Below are 24,548 nucleotides of genomic sequence, written 5' to 3'. Positions count from 1 at the left end.
CGTTTTAATTCTGACATTTGAATACTTGATTTTTCTAGATATACGAATTCAATGCTAATACTCACTTGAAACTCATTTTCTCTACAGACCAAGCCAGGGATGATTTTCTTTAAAATGTTGAATTATTATACTTTTCAGAGCCTGAAAAGCGTTTTAATTATCACACCTTGACTATAGTATCAAAATTTGTTTTTTCGAGAAATTAACTTACAAATGCAAATATTCAGTTGAGAATCCTTTTCTATACAGACCAAGCCAGAGATGATTTTCTATAAAATGTTAAATTATTATGCTTTTCAGAGACTGAAAATCGTTTTAATTGTGACATTTTACCTATGGGATCAAAACTTGATATCTCCTGAAATTCATGTTCCATGCTTGTTCTCGTTTGAAACTCATTTTCTCTACAGACCAAGCCAGAGATCATTTTCATCAAAATGTTGAATTATTATGCTTTTCAGAGACTGAAAATCGTTTTAATTTTGACGCTTGGACTATGGGATGAATACTTCAATCTTCCAGATATACGCTTTCAATGCTAGTGCTCCTTTGAGACTCATTTTCTCTACAGACCTAGCCAGAGATGATCTTAATTTAAATGTTGAATTATTAAGCTTTTCAGACCCTTAAAGCGTTTTAAATATCACATTTGGACTACAGGACGAGTAATTGATTTCTCGAGAAATTCGCGTTAAATGCTAATATTCACTTGAGACTCATTTTCTATACTGAGCAAGCCAGAGATGATTTTCTTTAAAATGTTGAATTATTATGATTTTTAGAACCTGAAAAGCGCTTAATTATTATAATTCTCCTATAGTATCAAAACTTGATTTTTCCAGAAATTCACATTCCATGCTAATACTCGTTTGGAACTCATTTTCTCTGCAGACCAACCCAGAAATGATTTTCATAAAAATCTTGTATTATTATGCTTTTCAGAGACTGAGATGCATTTAGTTATGACATTTTGACTACAGGATGAGTACTTGATTTTTCGAGAAATTCGCGACCAATGCTAATATTCGTTTGAACTCATTTTCTCTACAGACCAAGCCGTAGGTGATTTTAATTAAAATGTTGAATTATTATGCTTTTCAAAGCCTGAAAAGCGTTTTAATTATTACATTTCGCCTATAGGATCAAAACTTGATTTTTTGAGAAATTCACGTTCCATGCTAGTTCTCGTTTGAAACGCATTATCTCTACAGGCTAATCCAGACATGATTTCCTTTAAAATTTTGAATTATTAAGCTTTTCAGAGCCTGAAAAGCGTTTTAATTCTGACATTACTACTATACAATGAATACTTGATCTTTGGATATATATACGTTTTTAATGCTAATACTCACTTGAGACTCTTTTTCTTTACAGACCAAGCCAGAGATGATTTTCTTTAAAATGTTCTATTATTATACTTTGCAGAGCCTGAAAAGCGTTTTATTTATCACACCTTGACTACAGTATCAAAATTTGATTTTTCGAGAAATTCACTTTCAATGCTAATATTCACTTGAGAGTCCTTTTCTATTTAGACCAAGCCAGAGATGATTTTCTTTAAACTGTTGAAATATTATGCTTTCAGAGCCTGAAAAGCGTTCTAATTATGACATTTTACTTATAGGATCAATACTTGATTTGTCCTGAAATTCAAGTTCATGCTAGTTCTCGTTTGAAACTCATTTTCTCTACAGACCAACCCAGAAATTATTTTCATAAAGATAGAGAGCAAGCCAGAGATGATTTTCATAAAAATGTTGAATTATTATGCTTTTCAGAGCCTGAAAAGCGTTTTAATTTTGACACTTGGACTATAGGATGAATACTTGATTTTTCAAGATTACGCTCTCAATGTAGTACTCGTTTGAGACTCATTTTCTCTGGGGACCTAGCCAGAGATGATCTTAATTTAGATGTGGAATTATAAAGCTTCTCAGACCCTTAAAGCGTTTTAAATATCACATTTGGACTTTAGGATGAGTACTTGATTTTTCGAGAATTTCGCGATAAATGCTAATATTCACTTGAGACTCTTTTTCTATACGGACCAAGCCAGACATGATTTCCTTTAAAATGTTGAATTATTACGCTTTTCAGAGCCTGAATAGCGTTTTCATTATCACATTTGGTCTATAGGATTAATACTTGATTTTTCGAGAAATTCGTGTTCAATGCTAATACTCAATTGAGACTCATTTTCTATACAGACCAAGTCAGAGATGAATTTCTTTAAAATGTAGAATAGCTTTTCAGACCCTTAAAGCGTTTTAAATATCACATTTGGACTACAGGTTGAGTACTTGATTACTCGAGAAATTCGCGTTAAATGCTAATACTCAGTTGAGACTCTTTTTCTATACGGACCAAGCCAGAGATTATTTTCTTTAAAATGTTGAATTATTAAGCTTTTCAGAGCCTGAATAGCGTTTTAATTATAACATTTCGACTATACTATGAATACTTGATTTTCCAAGAAATTCGCGTTAAATGTTAATATTGGTTTGAAACTAATTTTCTCTACAGACCAAGCCAGATATGATTTTCATTATAATGTTGAATTATTATGCTTTTCAGAGCCTGAGACGCGTTTTAATTATTACATTTCCACTATACGATCAAAACTTGATTTTTCGAGAAATTCGCGTTCAATATTAGTACTCACTTGAGACTCATGTTCTCTACAGACCAAGCCAATGAAGATTTTCATTTAAATTTGAATTATAAAGCTTTTCAGAGCCTGAAAAGCGTTTTAATTATCACATTTTGATTATAGGATCAAAGCGTGATTTGTAGTAAAATTCGAGTTCAGTGCTAATACTTACTTGAGACTCATTTTCTATACAGACCAAGCCAGAGATGATTTTTTTTAAATGTTGAATTATTATGCTTTTCAGAGCCTGAAAAGCGTTCTAATTATGACATTTTAAGTATAGGATCAAAACTTGATTTCTCCTGAAATTCAAATTCCATGCTAGTTCTCGTTTGAAACTCATTTTCTCTACAGACCATCCCAGAAATTATTTTCTTAAAGATGTTGTATTATTATGCTTTTCAGAGCCTGAAAATCGCTTTAATTTTGACACTTGGACTATAGGATGAATACTTGATTTTTCAAGATATACGCTCTCAATGTAGTATTCGTTTGAGACTCATTTTCTCTGGAGACCTAGCCAGAGATGATCTTAATTTAGATGTGGAATTATGAAGCTTCTCAGACCCTAAAAGCGTTTTAAATATCACATTTGGACTTTAGGATGAGTACTTGATTTTTCGAGAATTTCGCGTTAAATGCTAATATTCACTTGAGACTCTTTTTCTATACGGACCAAGCCAGAGATGATTTTGTTTAAGATGTTGAATTATTAAGGTTTTCAGAGCCTGAATAGCGTTTCAGTTATCACATTTGGACTTTAGGATGAGTACTTAATTTTTCGAGAAAAATGCTAGTACTCGTTTGAAACTCATTTCCTCAACAGACCAAACAAGAGATGGTTTTCATTAAAATGTTCAATTATAACGCTTTTCAGAGACTAAAAAGCGTTTTAATTATAACATTTCGACTATACTATGAATGCTTGAACTTTCAAGAAATTCGCGTTAAATGCTAATATTGTTTTGAAACTCATTTTTTCTATCGACCTAGCCAGAGATGATTTTCATTCAAATGCACAACTATTAAGCTTTGAAACTAATTTTCTCTACAGACCAACCCAGAAATTATTTTCATAAAGATGTATTATTTTGCTTTTCAGAGCTTTAAAAGTGTGTTAATTATGACATTTCGATTATAGTATTAAAACATGATTTCTCGAGAAATTCACGTTCAATGCTTGCACTAGTTTTTAACTCATTTTGTCTACAGACCAAGCCAGAGATGATCTTCTTTAAAATGTTGATTTATTATACCTTTCAGAGCCTGAAAAACGTTTTAATTCTGACATTTGAATACTTGATTTTTCGAGATATACGATTTCAATGCAATACTCACTTGAGACTCATTTTCTATACAGACCTAGCCAGAGATGATTATCATTTAAATGTTGAATTATTAAGCTTTTCAGATCCTGGAAAGAGTTTTCATTATCGCATTTGGACTATAGGATGAATACTTGATCTTTCGAGAGTAGTTGTATTTGTGATATAACCAGCACGAGAAAGTATGAACCCCCCTCAAGCAGATTTGCCTACACTTAAAACAAGCTCAACATGCCCATATGAGCTTTTTGCTCAAGTGTGGAACTCTGTCTAATCCAAGATTTTTGTAAACATGCCCTCGGGAATTTTCTGTGAAAGTATGACCCCCCTCAGATTGATTTGCCTACACTTATAAAAGGCACTTCTGTGAGATTGTTGTCCATAAATTTGTTAAAAATATGCCTCTTTTGATATTTTTTTTGGCCACACTTAAAACTAGGCCAAGATACACCCACCTACACACATATACACACATACATACACACACATATTTACTTCCGGTTTAAGTTCAATTGGATACCAGGTTCAATTTGTTTATCTAATATTAAAACAATGTATTATGCAGAGCCCCTCTAGAATTGCTCTGTGACTCTCTCATTTCTTACATCATAAACTTATGATTTTTCACCTATAAGAATAACACTACATATAGTGTCATCAGGGAGTGTATCGTGGAATTCACAGATAATTTTAATGTTTGTCCTGTCATTAACCACAACTTGTTTCCTTTTTGAAGTGTTGATGACAAACATGGGTCTCTGTGTTTTGAATTCATCTGGTGCGTAATACATGTCAGTATTGCCAGTAGTGACCCTTTTGTATGCTGTAAATGCTTCATATAATTTAAGGAAATCATCCTTGGACATGTCTAAATTATAATTTTCTCTAGGAAATACCTCATTTCTGCAATTTTTAAGATATATGTTCTTGATGTTGCAGTTATCAAATTTACTTGAATTTTTTTCCTGATTATTGTGTCTTCCAGTCTGAAACAGTACCACCACAAAATCCGGCATGTCATATTGTATACTGGAGAATGAATTTGTAGCATCAAACTCATAATAGGTACCAGATGCGGGCTTCTGTACACATTGATATGTATAAAATTGTAGAGGAATCTGTGGATTTTTTATTATATCAGCTTTGTATTTAAGAGCATAACTGGCTTCATACTCAACAACAGGGATTCTTAGCTCCATAGTCTGAATAATGCACTTGCCCTCATCAGGTAGGGTATTAGGCAGAGCTTCCCCTGTAGAGTTTAATGCACTGTAACTCATCAAAGCATTATTATCATTGGCAGCTCTCCTAAATGTAATTCTTAAACCACCCTTCCACATAATATCTTTGTAATCTGAGAAGAATCCTGGCAACATGCGCATAGGAAACAATACTGTGTGGCTTTTAGATAATATCTTATCACCAGCCTCAAATCCACCTATTTTGTAGTAAGAAGCCTCGGTTTTGGATAATTTTAATGTGGCCAAAGCTGTGGAGGTACTACCCGGATAATCCACTCTGTTTATAACAACACCATGTTTTCTGACCTCAATTTCAGAGAAAAGATGTGGCACAAAATTATCTACCAATCTTATATTTGAATTTGCCGGATAATCTGTACCATCGAGCTTTACAACATCAAATTTGATGTATAGATCTGCTCTGTGGGGGTGTATAAAGCCATCCCCTACATCAAGATCAACCTCAATTTCTGTGTTGGGTTGATTTAAATTTGCAAATGTCCTCCTGTTTGGGGGGAATGATTGTAGCTCATAACTCTCAATATTTTCCATTGTATGTATTTTTATTTAAATGTTAATCTCTATGATAGCAGTTGTTGTGGGTTTCAATTGATGGTTTATTTATTTGAGACATATATCTAAGAACAGATAAACACAAATGTCCACAATTAACATCTTTGAAGTTTTGAACACGGGCATTATTGTAATAAAGATTAGCTGAATTTAGATATTTTACTAAATTTTCAGGTGGAACACCTCCAAATGAATCAAACACAAATGCCTCATCTTTTAAATATTTAAGATAACAGATCCAGTGAGTGCCCTGATTTTTGTACTTATCCAAATTAACAATGCCACACTCTTTGTTGAGTGGTTGTTCTGGCAAAGAATCAAACATGTACACACCTCTAAAATTTTTGATGCCCAGTGGCTTGATTAAAGCTTCAATATCTTGGTTTGTAAGGGGCTCTTGTTTTTTTTAAACTTATTCATGGCTCTCTTAACACCTTTGCCTTGTTTCTCAATGGCCAGGTTATGGCGCTTCAATTCATCTAATTCTGCCCTATTCTTCTTGGCATCTATTACTGTTTTTGCTATGGCAGCTGATCCCCCAGCCAAGCTCCCAACAGCCCCAAGTGCTGCTAAGATGGCCGGGATAGTAAATATGAAACCCCCTACATGTGATTTTTTCCTGGATTGCTGTAATTTTTTTAATTGGGGGGTACTAAGTAATAATTTCATACCATGGCCCTTGGCAATACAAGATTTTTTTTCCTTGCGCTGCTTTTTAGTTAAAAGGCTGTCAATAGTTTTAAGAGATTTAAGACCTGCATAAGGTATTTGATACATAACACCCTTGGCCTTCATTGCAGGTTTATTATATACATATTCACAACCCCCACCCCAGTTTTTGTTTGGTGTTCATAGCTATGGTGGTCCCCAATGCTGCTATTTTTTCACTTAAAGAAGCATCTTTGCTTACAAATCTACCAAATGCAGCCTCTTCTAATTTCTTGTCTGCCACATGTCTCTTGTAAAGATCAGAATGTGTGTTGTATGCTATGTCATGGTCTCTACAAGCAGCATCTAGGGGATTAACACCAGGATCACCTCTGTTTAATCTATGGTCCAATTTTGTACCGGGACCACAATACTGATAGCCTGGAATGTGTAGTTCAAATGGCAGCTTGTTTATAATGTCATTAACCAAGCCCCGACCCTCAGAAATATTCCAAAATTTAGGGGGTAGAGTATTAATAATTTTTATGAGATGTCCAATCCCCTTAGTGTCATTCACTATAAAATTAGACAATATTGTGCTTATCATGTCCATAATTCCAACCTTTTCATTGTAAAAATTGTGGTTGCCAGCATTTTCCTCCCCAGCTATCACCAATAACCTATCTACAAGTTTCCTGGCATCATCAACCCACACAAATTCTTTAGGCAGGGTGTTGTATTGTTTGATTCCACTGCCAGTCTTGATCTGTGACCATATGGGCTTGATTAAATTGTTGTATTTTGCTCCACTGCTAGACTTGACTCTTTTTTGTGTGGGATCATTGTTCTGGTATAGAGCATCTGATTTTATTAATATTTCTTTGTAATATTCATAATCTTGATCTGTATAGCTGCCAGGCCTTTTCCTAGTCATCAGTTCCCACAATCCAGGTGTTCCGGGATACTTAACAAAATCACCTCTCTCTCCAAGATGAGATTCTGAATATACAATTATATCATCTCCCATAAATGTTACTCTGAAATTGCCAATTCTATGTATGATGCCACCATCATGCTCTGTGTCAGCATATAAGCCAAAGACCTCATCTTTATTGTCTTTAGGTGTGCTTAAATATTTTTGAGCAAGAAGACCCAATTCAATAGGATCCTGAGTAGCTTCAATTCTTCTACGAGCAACAGGACTAGGTGTATGAATGCTGGAAAGTGGGGTAAATGGATAATCTAATATGTTTCTTGCAGCTACAGGTACAAGCTCTGTGATCAAATTTTGATTTTGCTCTGTAACAGTTTTGATATTTTTACCTAATTCACCAATAGCATCAATTATAGGCTGTTCTGTGCGCTTGTGTTGTTCATAAAAACCTCGGTTCTCTGATTTCCATCCCTTAAATCTTTTTACAAGATAATCTCTTAATTTAAGATCATCAATAATTGGCCTTTTCATGTTTATTTATATATGTTTCAATGTCTAGAAAATTGTTGATTTTATTTCTGTATTTCCCACTATTGGGTGTTCTTGTCATATCAATTGTGACAAACCCATAACTGTCCTGGTTCCAGCACCAACTGCAAAACTTAGAAAAATCATCGTAGCTCAAGTCCCCGCCTACATATTCATCATGTATGTGTTTGAGGTTGGTATGATCCTGATGAAACACACATATAAAATTGCTGTTGTCTCGGATCAGCTGCTTCGGTATTTTTGAAAAAGTCTGTGCCAGGTAGAAGCAATCAATGTTTTTGTGCCGGCCCTGTGTAAAGAAATTTCTAACCTTGTTTTGATTATCCCGTATAATGTCATCAAACACAACAACAGAATTATCGAGACATTCATGGAGTGGCTTAACATCTGATTCAAAAGTGGCTATATCCAATCCATCATAAAGCTTCATCAGCTGCTGATATTTTAATTGTTCCAAGCTCTTAGAGAAGACATACAAGTGCCTGTTTTTCCAGTCCTACCAGTTGGGTGCCAATAAAAAATTATCAACCATTAGTGTAGTTTTACCACAAGCAGATGGCCCAACAATAAGACACCTAATATTATCAGGCAGCAATTTTCCATTTCTCTTATTATGCTGTTCAGGTTCTGGCAGTCTCTTTATAACATCCCAGGTGTTCATATTATTATTTTGTTTGCATCGATCCAGCTGTGTTCTGGGAGTCCTAGCCATTTGACAAATAATTTGTTGCCTTTTCTGCGGATGATTTTTTCTATGAGATATGTGTCAGGCTGTTTAGTTTTGCTGAGCTCTTCTTCATAAAACCTGCCTTTGAGAATTTCTCCTCGGTGGTCTTTTATTATATATGTGTTAAGGGTCCCAGGTTTAACTTGAACCACTGTAAATAATTCAGTGCTCCAGTTTCTTGTAAAGCCTCTTTTGAATAAGTGCTTATATTTGCTGATTCTTACTTGATCACCCACCCTGTATTTGGCTTTTCTTGTTGTTGGCTGGTATCTAGGATATTAAACAGTGCTGATCAATTCAATTTTTGCTCATCAGATGAAGTTACTTCAGAAGTTTTCATGTTGATTGTGGAATGGACCGAGTTGTTATATTTATGTAGAAGTTCTGGAAGAATATTAATCCATTTATAATTACCTTGGAGGGTAAATTGTTTATACATAAGATTTTTTAGGGTTTTGTTGAATCTCTCTACAATTGAGGCCTTGAGATCACTGTAACTCGAATAATGTTGTATTGCCTGGCTTTTAATAAATTGTTGAAACACTGAATTATAAAATTCTTTGCCATTATCTGTTTGCAAATAGCGCGGTGATCTTCCACTCTGATTGATGATTGTTCTGATGGCTTCTGTAACACATTTTCCAGTCTTGGATTTGAGTGGCACAGCCCAGGCAAATTTTGAAAATGTGTCTATTACAGTGAGTAAATACTTGTAGCCCTTGTTGATTTTGTCTAAGTTTTTCAGCTGTCCACTTGCCATTTCAATCAAGTCGCTCTGCCATAAATCATCTATGACTTTTGTGACTATTGGCAGTCTCTTAAAATTATGTCTGGCTTGTCTGTGTAATTCATCAACAATAATTTGTCTAGACATAATATGTAAACAAGAATATTGCAACTATAGGGTGTTCAGCAGCTGATACTACAGGATTTTCTAAATATAATTTGTCCCCTATTTGTATTTTAAATTCCAAAGAGCCATCATCTTCAACATATGCTGTTTCTAATGTATTGGGATCTGTAAAATCCTCTAATTCTACACGGGTAATTTTTACTTTGTTATCAGCATTTGTTATTGATAAGGTAGGGTAGTGGTGTGCCTGTGGTTGAAGCCAATATTTGATTTTGATTGGTCTAAGTGTGCCCCCAACAAAAAACTGATAATAAAATTGTGCAGGGGACAGCATATATATTTTGCCACCTGGTGTAAATGGAGAATCATATTCTTTGTTGGGGATGCTGTACAATTCAAGAATTACTGTATGTTTTGGATTCTCGATTATGCCTGTAATTTCTTTTTCTGCTGTAAGCAATCTGCTTGTTACAGATTCAAGGTGCTCATTGATAGTCCTAACAACATCATCATGGCCTGGCTTAATTTTTATGTCCACAACAAGTTTCTTGTATTGTTGCACAATTTCTTGAAGCTGGGTGGCAAAAACAGACAGAGCATTTGCTTGATTGGATTCCATGGTCCCTAGCTGTTGCTTGATATTAGCTACAATTTGTTGCAAATTTTCAACAACTGCCAATTTTGAATTTTGAGCAGTAAGATCATGGACCTGTCTTCTGATATCCTCAAACAGGGCATGCAGTTCATTAATATGTTGATTAGTTGGTAGAGTAGCTACTGTCTGAGTGAGTTGTTGGATCTCTGCTTGGATATTCCTGATATCTTCTGATTTCAATATGCGATTCACTGCTCTCTTAATATTTTTAAGTTCCTGTGATGTAGGCAAATTTGATACTGTATTTTGCAAAGATTCAAGTGCCAATTTTACATTGTTTAATTCAGAAGCATCAGCCACATTTTGCATAGCATTTTGGAGCAGGGCTATATCTGCCTGAGTGGGTGTGGATTGTTGTAAAATTTCAAGTTTTGTTTGGATATCATCAATCAAGTGATGAAAATGAGATAGCTCAGATTTAGTGTTGAGGTTTTCAAGCTTTGTGATTTGTTGCTGGACACTTACAAGGGTATCTACAATACCAGGCAGGCGGGATTCTAGAGATTCTTGTACATTTGTCAAATCACTTTGCACTGCTGCTATTGTACCCTCAAGATGGGTTATGGTACTTTGAATTTTTCCAAAATCTTCATATGTTTCAAGTTGCAGCTTAATATTGGCAACACTCCGAGTTATTGCACTCAAAGCATCAGAAGATGGCAAGTTGTTCATAAAATTTTCAAGTGTCTCAATTTTTTCTTTAACCTCGGATATGGCATTGTTCAGAGGGTCCAGATTAGGTATTTGGAGTGACTGAATCTGTTCTTTTAGAGTGGAAATCACCAGATCAAAATCTTCTTGTGATTTTTTGCTTTTGACAATTGTTTGGAGCTGCGCCTGGATATTATTTATTTGCTCTTCCAATTGTTGTTTCAATTGCTCAGAGTTGGTGGCCTGGGTCTTAAATTTGGCTTGAAGAGCTTCTACAGCTTCTTCTAAACTTTGAAAATTATCCAATGTGGCCAAATCAGTATATTTCTGAAGCAATAATTTGAGTTCAGAATCAATTTTAAGAAGAGGGCCCATGCATTGTGATTGTAAATTTGTAATTTCTAATTGAAGACTGGCATTGAGTGTGGTTTGTAAAGCTTGTAAATCACTTCTTAATTTCTTGACTCTGACATCAAGCATCAAAATCTCATCACTGTGATCTTCATGTCTTGTATTGCCAAATATATCATTAGGCATTTTTGTTTTAGCGGTTATTTATTATTGAATATCTGATTCTTAATTCTATAAAAAAGGGTATAAGCTTGTCATATGATCCCGGGACCTCAATATATAAGCAGTCACCAGCAGAAACAGTATATACAGTGCCAGAAATCATGTTTGAGTGCTTAATTCTATAAATATTTTTCCCTATTGAAATCTTGACATTGCCCTCAGGGGTTGTAATAAATTGTAATTGACCACCTACAGGTAATTGGTAATGATTTAAATTATTGTTAAATATGTACAATGTTTTACCTGTTTTATCATCAATATCTGTAAGTATGCTGTTCAGATGAATAATTAACAAAGCACTCAGTTTAGATATTATATCAGAAGAGGGTTATGATGTTGGCAGCTCCATAATAGCCTGTTTTTTGAACCCAAATAAGTTCATAGGCATGTTTATTTATTTCAAATCATGCTCTGTAATTGGGCATTGATTGCCATTTTTCAAATCACAATAACCCCATGGTAAAGTATGTATGCCACATGATAAAATGCATCTCTTATCATCATGTGGGTCCAGAGCCACTTTTCTTACAATATTGCTAGTCAATAAGTGATCCACACTCTGAATTCTGGATTCTGATGTTCTGATTAAACTCTGGGATTTGAGACAATTTTTATAATCTTCAAATTGGAGCTCTTTTTCCACAGTTACTTTGCCAATGCCCTTGGCTTTTTTGGCAACAACACCACTACATGTTTCAAAACTGTACATCTTGGCACTTAACCCAGCAAATGCCACAATAACATCACCAAGTGTCTCATCTTTTAACTTGCCAGGCACCTTTTTGTTGTGGGGTTGAATCTTTGTATGTTCACTGGTATCAAAATATTTAAACAATTCAGGCTGGGACATATCTTGATAAACATCTTCTGTTTGAATATCAAGAACAAAACTATCTGTGTCCATGTACATCAGTTTTACACGATCCTTATAAAAAGGCTTCAACACATCATAATACAATTTTAACATGTGTAATTTGGCCAATTCCAATATCACAGCCCCTACATAAATAGGTTTATCAAACTTAATCTTTGTTTTTTTCATGTTGAAAAGTGCCATATTTTCATCATAAATTCTTCTATAATTGAAATTAGGCTTTGCAACCAAATTTTTGCTCAGGCTGGGGTCAGTAATTATTTTAACATCGGTATGTTTTCTGACATTTTCAATAGTTTTGCCATACACAGAATTGACCATCAATTTAAACAAGGCCTTATCAAATTGGCTTTTTGCAGATGTTCGAAGCTCTGTGTTTGTATAAATATATTTTTTCAACCATTTTAAGTGCCTGAACCTCAAAACTTTTCAAATTTTGGTCACTTGAACACCATGATGCATCAGAAACTGGAGGTTTTTGTAATATATGACATAATCCTGTTTTGGCTCCAGAGTCATCATCAATTTCTTCTGTTTAGAGCCAGGTGAGCACTCAACCTCAGGAATTGGGGGCAGATCAGAAAATATGTTGTGTAAATTATCAGGAATTGTCAGATCAACCTCTAAGAAGAGGCCATAGTCACTGTCATCAAAATTCTTAAGATCTTCAATATTGAAATCTTCAACCCATTCAAGCCCTGAATATGGCAGTTTATCCATCATAGCGTAACCATAGAGGCTGTTGGCATCTACATACAGTATATAATTTGATGGCAATGCTGGATCATAATCAGGAATATATTTGTTATTTGCTCTGGCATATCTCTGAGAGCATTGCACCATGCCCCCTCTTATACATTGCTCCATAAACAAGTACATATCTTGATCTTGGATCAGATCCAATTGTATTTTAGTGTTTAAAAACATTGCAGACCATGCTAGGCTCGGAGCACTGTAAAAATATATTGGATCCAGTCTATAATTTTGCATAGAAGATTTTCTGAATGCCTGCAATATATCAGCTAAGAGGGTCACATCAAGTTTTAAATATGCCATGTGATAATCACCAAATGTCTGGCATTTTAAATTGTTCCACATCAATTGGGCATGGTGATAATCATCATCAGTGATTCAAGATCTTCTGATTTTGCTGTAAAACTCTTCTTGTGGTGGCAAAGAACACTCATCAAATTTAGAAAAATCTGTAACATAATCATATGGATATACACCCTTCCGCCTAATTAATTTCAGGTCCTGATTTGGTAACAAAGCACATGTGATTTTGAATTGATCATCAGATAATTGAGTGGCCAGTGTAGCCAGGCTAGCCGATAAAATTCTGTATGAATCAAGAAATCTTAAGTGAATAGGAACACCATTAACTTTAATTATTTTGCTAATAGCAATATCTTTCTCATCATTTTCAGCTAAAATATTTAAATTCTGCTTGTCAAACCCCTCGTACCTGATCAAATGATGGAAATCATAATTGGATGCTCCATGGCAAAATATTGGGACAAATTTTGGTCTCTGGATCTTAATATTACAGCTATTACACAGGGCCATTTTGAATTTACCATCTGTATGAGAATGGTGTTTCACCTTGATTTTTGTATCTGAAAATTCAGAATCACATACCTGGCATTTTTCTGCATTGTTGAAATCTTCAATCTGTTTCTCTGTTAAAGGCAACATGGGTTTTGATTTTAATAAGATATTAGATGCTATGTCATGGCACTCATTTTCTATTCTATGTGCAAATTTTTTGATGGCATCTGGTCCCATGTATGAATCTTTTTTACTAACAACACCATCCTGTACAATCACATAATAAAAGCTGGAAGGTTCATGTAACTGGTATGGTGTAATTGAAGATTCCTCAGGGTCTGGGCTACAGAATGCAAGAGGTTTGAGATTTGATTCAAAATCACAGACTATATATGCTGGGTGTTCCAACAAGGCTTCAAATTTTTTAAAATTGGCTTTTTCACTTGGATTAGGCATCACCATATGAACAGGTTTATGGTTGCCACAGTATTTCAGATGCTCAATTAATTTGTTTTTAGCAATTTTTACATTCTGTTCACAAACACCATTCACCATTTTTCTACCATCAAATACACTTAAACATCTTCTACACAACTTGAATATTGTATTGGATTTGTCTAGTTGTGTTCTGACTAAAGCTTCAAGATTATGTATCAGAGTGTAATGGTGTGTATCATCCCCTTCAATTAAGAGCAGATCAATCGGAACAGCAGAATCATCATCAAATGTACTGATTCTGAGAGGTGCTATCAAGCAATTGCCACGGCCAGTGGAACAAATAAATACATTAATAGATAATTGTTTGCTATTGATATGCCTGGCCTTTTTTTCAAATTTATCAATATTCTGAACAGACATTGGATATTCTAAACCCTCCATTGCATCATCAAAATTGTGTTCATATTGTTTATAATAACTTATTCTCTGAGGATTCCTTGAAACTGGAAACAAAGCAGCTAAAATACACCACAAAAAGCATTTCTCATCATTATTTTTTATATTAACCACGGCTTGTTTGTTTTTAATATTGGCAGGTAATGGCAGATATGTAGATCCTTGTAATGGGCTGAATTCAGAAATATTAACATATAACTTGTGTGGAGAACCGCATAGGCTCCATCCTGACTCTTTTGCTGCAAATTCAGAGTGTTTAATATTCAATTGATCTATCAAACTGCTTATTATTTTGTCTGAATTTGCATTTGAATATACAGGTACAGTTTCTGTTATGTGGGGCTGTGTAAATTTTGTGCCATTTGGCTTCTTATATTGTGTAAACAATTTGAGGGACAGCTTATAAGAGCCATTTTGTGTATTTAGAATTGCCTGCACATCAGAATTTATACTGTTCAAAAAAATCTTAATGTCACATCTTGGCTCTGATACAAACCGGTAATCCCTTAATTGGCTATTAAAACTGCTATGGATGGGTTCATAGCGTGGCTGCTTTGCTGCTCTAGCATTAACAGGTGCTTCATGCTTCCTTTTCAGACCAGATGTAGATGGTTGTGGGGGCAATGTTGATAACTGTGCAGAGCAAGTATCTTTATGTTTATATGTGAAATATTCCATGTTATATTTTCTATGGCATTTGGGGCATATTTTTGTGGGAGTTCTGTATTTGTCTGGATTACAAATCTTTTGGTGCTTAGCCCAATTGGGCTGGATATATTCTTATTGCATTGATTACAATATTTTTGATTCGGCATTTTTGTTGTTGTTTATTATATACAATTTCTTGGGATTCAAATCAAAATTCTATGCTTAATAAAAAATATCAATTGGGTTCAGCAGTGTGATTTGTGTGTGTGTATATGTGTATGTATGTGTGTTAATATTTTTGGCTTTGGTATTTTTGTTGTTGGTTTATTATATAAAATTTCTTGGGAATCAAATCAAAATTCTATGCTTAATAAAAAATATCAGTTGGGTTCAGTGCAGACAAAAAAACTGCATAGCTCTATGTCAATTAGTTCTTGAGATATTAATTATTTTGTATTTAGGAACAACTTTGACCCCCTGCCAAAAATTGGCTTTTACTGCTCCAGTGTATACTGTCCCTATGATCTTATTTGGGTTATTCCACCAGACTGTATGGCAGACAAAAAAACTGCATAGCTCTGGTGGGGTGGGTGGGGGTGCATCTTGGCTTAGTTTTAAGTGCTGTGTTCAAAATAAAAATATAGTGGCTGGTAGCTATATCCAAGCCCTATTATAATTTTTGTTTCTGCATTCTGTCACTAATTTTGATCCTAGAATAATTATATTTATGGGGGTGACTCTGGATGGCCCCTAGAGCAACATACTGAAATTTTGAAAAAATCGATTATTTTATTTTTGCAATTTTCACTAGTTTTGATCCTAGGCCAGTTATATTCCTGGGGGTGACTCTGCATGTTCACCAGAGCAACATACTCAAATTTTGAAAAAATTGATAATTTTTTGAATTTTGATTATCTCTGGAACCATGAATCCTAGAGACATGGGGTTTGTTGCTTTGGCCTAGGCATGGTAAGATGCAACTTTTTGATCTCTATAATTTTTCAAAAATCTCTTGTTTTCTCTAGATCTTGAATAACTTGCCTATTTTTCAAGATAGGAGCATGGGGGTTGCATATTTGAAGTTTAGAAGTTTTGTGAAAAAATCGATAATTTTTTGAATTTTGATTATCTCTGGAACCATGAATCCTAGAGACATGGGGTTTGTTGCTTTGGCCTGGGCATGGCAAGATGCAACTTTTTGATCTCTATAACTTTTCAAAAATCTCTTGTTGTTCTCTAGATCTTGAATAACTTGCCTATTTTTCAAGATAGGAGCATGGGGGTTGCATATTTGAAGTTTAGAAGTTTTGTGAAAAAATCGATAATTTTTTGAATTTTGATTATCTCTGGAACCATGAATCCTAGAGACATGGGGTTTGTTGCTTTGGCCTGGGCATGGCAAGATGCAACTTTTTGATCTCTATAACTTTTCAAAAATCTCTTGTTGTTCTCTAGATCTTGAATAACTTGCCTATTTTTCAAGATAGGAGCATGGGGGTTGCATATTTGAAGTTTAGAGGCTGTTTAGAAGTTTTGTTAAAAAATCGATAATTTTTTTAATTTGAGATTTTTCAAAAACTATCAGTACTGGAGACTTGAAATTTTGTAGGCATATTCTAGGCATGATTCTCTACATTGTTTGTCTCTATAATTTTCCTGATATATGCAATACTTAAGCTGTAAATGCCTAATTTTTATAAATAGAATTTTCTGAAAAATGCAATATTAACAGAATTGTTAATATTTTGAAATCTATACATGCTAGGGCACTATAGCAGTCACTATACTTAAGATATCAAAAAATATCAAAAGAGGCATATTTTTAACAAATTTATGGACAACAATCTCACAGAAGTGCCTTTTATAAGTGTAGGCTAATCAATCTGAGGGGGGTCATACTTTCACAGAAAATTCCCGAGGGCATTTTTACAAAAATCTTGGATTAGACAGAGTTCCACACTTGAGCAAAAAGCTCATATGGGCATGTTGAACTTGTTTTAAGTGTAGGCAAATCTGCTTGAGGGGGGTTCATACTTTCTCGTGCTGGTTATATCACAAATACAACTACTTTCGAGATCAAACCTTTCAATGCTAATACTCACATGAGACTCATTTTTCTACAGACCAAGCCAGGGATGATTTTCTTTAAAATGTTGAATTATTATACTTTTCAGAGCCTGAAAAGCGTTTTAATTATCACACCTTGACTATAGTATCAAAATTTGATTTTTCGAGAAAATAACTTTCAATGCAAATATTCAGTTGAGAATCCTTTTCTATACAGACCAAGCCAGAGATGATTTTCTATAAAATGTTAAATTATTATGCTTTTCAGAGACTGAAAAGCGTTTTAATTGTGACATTTTACCTATGGGATCAAAAATTGATTTCTCCTGAAATTCATGTTCCATGCTTGTTCTCGTTTGAAACTCATTTTCTCTACAGACAAAGACAGGGATCATTTTCATCAAAATGTTGAATTATTATGCATTTCAGAGACTGAAAAGCGTTTTAATTTTGACGCTTGGACTATGGGATGAATACTTCATTCTTCGAGATATACGCTTTCAATGATAGTGCTCCTTTGAGACTCATTTTCTCTACAGACCTAGCCAGAGATGATCTTAATTTAAATGTTGAATTATTAAGCTTTTCAGACCCTTAAAGCGTTTCAAATATCAAATTTGGACTACAGGATGAGTACTTGATTTCTCGAGAAATTCGCGTTAAATGCTAATATTCACTTGAGACTCATTTTCTATACTGAGCAAGCCAGACATGATTTTCATTAAAATGTTCAATTATAACGCTTTTCAGAGGCTGAAAAGCGTTTTAATTATAACATTTCGACCATACTATGAATACTTGAATTTTCAAGAAATTCGCGTTAAATGCTAATATTGGTTTGAAACTCATTTTTTCTACCGACCTAGCCAGAGATGATTTTCATTCAAATGCACAACTATTAAGCTTTTCAGAGCCTGAAAAGCGTTATAATTATCACATTTCGCCTATAGTACAAAACTTGATCTTTCGAGATATACCCTTCCAATGCTAATACTCATTTTAGACTCATTTTTTATACATACCAAGCCAGAGATGATTTTCTTTAAAATGTTGAATTATTATGATTTTCAGAGCCTGAAAAGCGTTTTAATTATCACATCTTGACTATAGTATCAAAATTTGATTTTTCCAGAAATTCGCTTTCAATGCTAGTATTCACTTGAGAATCCTTTTCTATACAGACCAAGCCAGAGATGATTTTCTTTAAAATGATAATATATTATCCTTTTAGAGCCCGAAAAGCCTTTTAATTATGACATTTTACCTATAGGAACAAAACTTGATATCTCCTGAAATTCAAGTTCCATGCTAGTTCTCGTTTGAGACTCATTTTCTCTACACACCAACCAGAAATTATTTTCATAAAGATGTTGTATTATTTTGCCTTTCAGAGCCTCAAAAGTGTTTTAATTATGACATTTCGTTTATAGTATTAAAACATGATTTCTTGAGAAATTCACGTTCAATGCTTGCACTCGTTTTACACTCATTTTCCCCACAGCCCAAGCCAGAGATGATTTTAATTAAATGTTGAATTATTATGCATTTCAAATCCTGAAAAGCGTTTTAATTATTACATTTCGCCTGTAGGATCAAAACTTGAGTTTTTGAGAAATTCACGTTCCATGATTTTATTCGTTTGAAACGCATTTTCTCTGCAGGTTAGGCCATACACGATTTCTTTTAAAATTTTGAATTATTATGCTTTTCAGAGCCTGAATTTGCGTTTTCATTATCACATTTCGTTTATAGGATGAATACTTGATTTTTCGAGAAATTCGCGTTCAATGCTAATATTGGTTTGAAACTCATTTTTTCTACAGACCAAGCCAGATGTGATTTTCATTAAAATGTTGAATTATTAAGCTTTTCAGAGCCTGAAAAGCGTTCTAATTATGACATTTTACCTATAGGATCAATACTTGATTTCTTATGAAATTCAAGTTCCATGCTAGTTCTCGTTTGATACTCATTTTCTCTACAGACCAACCCAAAAATTATTTTCATAAAGATGTTGTATTGTTATGCTTTTCAGAGCCTAAAAAGTGTTTTAATTATGACATTTCGATTATAGTATTAAAACATGATTTCTCGACAATTTTACGTTCAATGCTTGCACTCGTTTTTAACTCATTTTGTCTACAGACCAAGCCATAGATGATTTTCATAAAAATGTTGAATTATTATGCCTTTCAGAGCCTGGAAAGCGTTTCAATTCTGACATTTGGACTATACGATGAATACTCGATTATTCGAGATATACGCTTTCAATGCTAGTACACGTTTGTAACGCATTTTCTCTACAGACCTAGCCAATGATGATTTTCATTTAAAGGTTGATTTATTATGCATTTCAGAGCCTGAAAAGCGTTTTAATTTTGACACTTGGACTATGGGATGAATACTTCATTCTTCGAGATATACGATTTCAATGCTTGTACTCGTTTGAGACTCGTTTTCTCTGGAGACCTAGCCAGAGATGATCTTAATTTAAATGTGGAATTATAAAGCTTTTCAGACACTTAAAGCGTTTTAAATATCACATTTGGACTTTAGGATGAGTACTTGATTTTTCGAGAAATTCGAGTTAAAGCTAACATTCACTTGAGACTCTTTTTCCATACGGACCAAGCCAGAGATGATTTTCTTTAAGATGATGAATTATTAATCTTTTCAGAGCCTGAATTGCGTTTTCATTATAACATTTCGACCATACTATGAATACTTGATTTTTCGAGAAATTCGCGTTAAATGCTAATATTGGTTTGAAACTCATTTTTTTACCGACCTAGCCAGAGATGATTTTCATTCAAATGCACAACTATTAAGCTTTTCAGAGCCTGAAAAGCGTTATAATTATCACATTTCGCCTATAGTACAAAACTTGATCTTTCGAGATATACCCTTCCAATGCTAATACTCACTTTAGACTCATTTTTTATACATACCAAGCCAGAGATGATTTTCTTTAAAATGTTGAATTATTATGATTTTCAGAGCCTGAAAAGCGTTTTAATTATCACATCTTGACTATAGTATCAAAATTTGATTTTTCCAGAAATTCGCTTTCAATGCTAGTATTCACTTGAGAATCCTTTTCTATACAGACCAAGCCAGAGATGATTTTCTTTAAAATGTTAATATATTATCCTTTTTAGAGCCCGAAAAGCGTTTTAATTATGACATTTTACCTATAGGATCAAAACTTGAATTCTCCTGAAATTCATGTTCCATGCTTGTTCTCGTTTGAAACTCATTTTCTCTACAGACCAAGCCAGAGATCATTTTCATCAAAATGTTGAATTATTATGCTTTTCAGAGACTGATTAGCGTTTTAATTTTGACACTTGGACTATGGGATGAATACTTCATTCTTCGAGATATACGCTTTCAATGATACTGCTCCTTTGAGACTCATTTTCTGTACAGACCTAGCCAGAGATGATCTTAATTTAAATGTTGAATTATTAAGCTTTTCAGACTCTTAAAGCGTTTTAAATATCACATTTGGACTACAGGACAAGTAATTGATTTCTCGAGAAATTCGCGTTAAATGCTAATATTCACGTGAGACACATTTTCTATACTGAGCAAGCCAGAGATGATTTTCTTTAAAATGTTGAATTATTATGATTTTTAGAGCCTTAAAAGCGCTTAATTATTATATTTCGCCTATAGTATCAAAACTTGATTTTTCCAGAAATTCACTTTCCATGCTAATACTCGCTTGAAACTCATTTTCTCTACAGACCAACCAGGAATTATTTTCATAAAGATGTTGTATTATTATGCTTTTCAGAGTCTCAAAAGTGTTTTAGTTATGACATTTCGTTTTAGTATTAAAACATGATTTCTCGAGAAATTCACGTTCAATGCTTGCACTCGTTTTATACTCATTTTCTCTACAGACCAAGCCAGAGATGATTTTCATCAAAATGTAGAATTATTATGCTTTTCAGAGACTGAAAAGCGTTTTAGTTTTGATACTTGAACTATGGGATGAATACTTCATTCTTCGAGATATACGCTTTCAATGCTAGTACTCGTTTGAGACCCATTTTCTCTACAGACCTAGCCAGACATGATCTTAATTTAAATGTTGAATTATAAAGCTTTTCAGACCCTTAAAGCGTTTTAAATATCACATTTGGACTACAGGATGTTTTCTTCATAAATCGAGAAATTCGCGATAAATGCTAATATTCGTTTGAAACTTATTTTCTCTACAGACCAAGCCAGAGATGATTTTAATTTAATGTTGAATTATTATGCATTTCAAAGCCTGAAAATCGTTTTAATTATTACATTTCGCCTATAGGATCAAAACTTGAGTTTTGAGAAATTCACGTTCCATGCTAGTATTCGATTGAAACGCATTTTTTCTGCAGGCTAGGCCATACATGATTTCTTTTAAAATGTTGAATTATTATGCTTTTCAGAGCCTGAATTGCCTTTTCATTATCACATTTCGTCTATAGGATGAATACTTGATATTTCGAGAAATTCGCGTTCAATGCTAATATTGGTTTGAGACTCATTTTTTCTACAGACCAAGCCAGATGTGATTTTCATTAAAATGTTGAATTATTAAGCTTTTCAGAGCCTGAAAAGCGTTCTAATTATGACATTTTACCTATAGGATCAATACTTGATTTCTTATGAAATTCAAGTTCCATGCTAGTTCTCGTTTGATACTCATTTTCTCTACAGACCAACCCAAAAATTATTTTTATAAAGATGTTGTATTGTTATGCTTTTCAGAGCCTCAAAAGTGTTTTAATTATGACATTTCGATTATAGTATTAAAACATGATTTCTCGAGAAATTTACGTTCAATGCTTGCACTCGTTTTTAACTCATTTTGTCTACAGACCAAGCCATAGATGATTTTCATAAAAATGTTGAATTATTATGCCTTTCAGAGCCTGGAAAGCGTTTCAATTCTGACATTTGGACTATACGATGAATACTCGATTATTCGAGATTTTCAATGCTAGTACACGTTTGTAACTCATTTTCTCTACAGACCTAGCCAATGATGATTTTCATTTAAATGTTGAATTATTAAGCTTTTCAGAGCCTGAAAAGCGTTTTAATTATCACATTTTGATTAGAGGATCAAAGCGTGATTTGTCGTAAAATTCGAGTTCAATGCTAACACTTACTTGAGACTCATTTTCTATACATACCAAGCCAGAGATGATTTTCTTTAAAATGTTGAATTATTATGTCATTCAGAGCCTGAAATGCTTTATAATTCTGACATTTGGATTATACGATGAATACTTGATTTTTCCAGATAAACGCTATCAATTCTAGCACAGGTTTAAAACTCATTTTCTCAACAGACCAAGACAGAAATGATTTTCTTTAAAATGTTGATTTATCATGCTTCTCAGAGTTTGAAAAGCGTTCTAATTATGACATTTTACCTATAGAATCAAAACTTGATTTCTCCTAAAATTCAAGTTCCATGCTAGTTCTCGTTTGAAACTCATTTTCCCTTCAGACCAACCCAGAAATTATTTTCTTAAAGATGTTGTAAAGTTATGCTTTTCAGAGCCTCAAAAGTATTTTAATTATGACATTTCCATTATAGTATTAAAACATGATATCTCGAGAAATTTACGTTCAATGCTTGCACTCGTTTTTAACTCATTTTGTCTACAGACCTAGCCATGGATGATTTTCATTAAAATGTTGAATTATTATGCTTTTCAGAGCCTGAAAAGCGTTTTAATTTTGACACTTGAACTATAGTACAAAACTTGATCTTTCGAGATATACCCTTCCAATGCTAATACTCACTTTAGACTCATTTTCTATACAGACCAAGCCAGAGATGATTTTCTTTAAAATGTTGAATTATTATGATTTTCAGAGCCTGAAAAGCGTTTTAATTGTCACATTTCGACTATAGTATCAAAATTTGATTTTTCGAGAAATTCGCTTTCAATGCATATATTCACTTGAGAATCCTTTTCTATACAGACCAAGCCAGAGATGATTTTCTTTAAAATGATAATATATTAGGCTTTTTAGAGCCTGAGAAGCGTTTTAGTTATGACTTTTTACCTATAGGATCAAAACTTGATATCTCCTGAAATTAAAGTTCCATGCTAGTTCCCGTTTGAAACTCATTTTCTCTACAGACCAACCACAAATTATTTTCATAAAGATGTTGTATTATTATGCCTTTCAGAGCCTCAAAAATGTTTTAATTATGACATTTCGTTTATAGTATTAGAACATGATTTCTCGAGAAATTCACGTTCACTGCTTGCACTCGTTTTTAACTCATTTTCTCTCCAGACCAAGCCAGAGATGATTTTCATAAAAATGTTGAAATATTATGCTTTTCAGAGACTGAAAAGCGTTTTAATTTTGACACTTGGACTATGGGATGAATACTTCATTTTTCGAGATATACGCTCTCAATGTAGTACTCGTTTGAGACTCATTTTCTCTACAGACCTAGCCAAAGATGATCTTAATTTAAATGTTGAATTATTAAGCTTTTAAGACCCTTATAGCGTTTTAAATATCAAATTTGGACAAGAGGATGATTACATAATTTCTCGAGAAATTCGCGTTAAATGCAAATATTCACTTTTGACTCATTTTCAATAGTGAGCAAGCCAGAGAAGAATTTCTTTAAAATGTTGAATTATTATGATTTTTAGAGCCTGAAAAGCGTTTAATTATTATATTTCTCCTATAGGATCAAAACTTGATTTTACCAGAAATTCACATTCCATGCAAATACTCGTTTGGAACTCATTTTCTCTACAGACCAACCCAGAAATGATTTTCATAAAAATGTTGAATTACTATGCATTTCAGAGACTGAGATGCGTTTTAATTATGACATTTGGACTACAAGATGAATACTTGATTTTTCGAGAAATTCGCGTTCAATGCTAATAACACTTAAGACTCATTTTATATACAGACCAAGCCAGAGATGATTTTCTTTAAAATGTTGAATTATTATGTCTTACAAAGCCTCAAAAACGTTTTAATTTTGACACTTGGACTTTGTAATGAATACTTGATTCTTTCAATGCTACTACTCGTTTGAGACTCATTTTCTCTACGGACCTAGCCAGAGATGATCTTAATTTAGGTGTTGAATTAT

This window comes from Lepisma saccharinum, chromosome 30, assembly GCF_977018435.1.
Source record: "Lepisma saccharinum chromosome 30, izLepSacc3.1, whole genome shotgun sequence".
NCBI lineage: Eukaryota > Metazoa > Arthropoda > Insecta > Zygentoma > Lepismatidae > Lepisma > Lepisma saccharinum.
Note: the sequence above shows the minus strand (reverse complement) of the source record.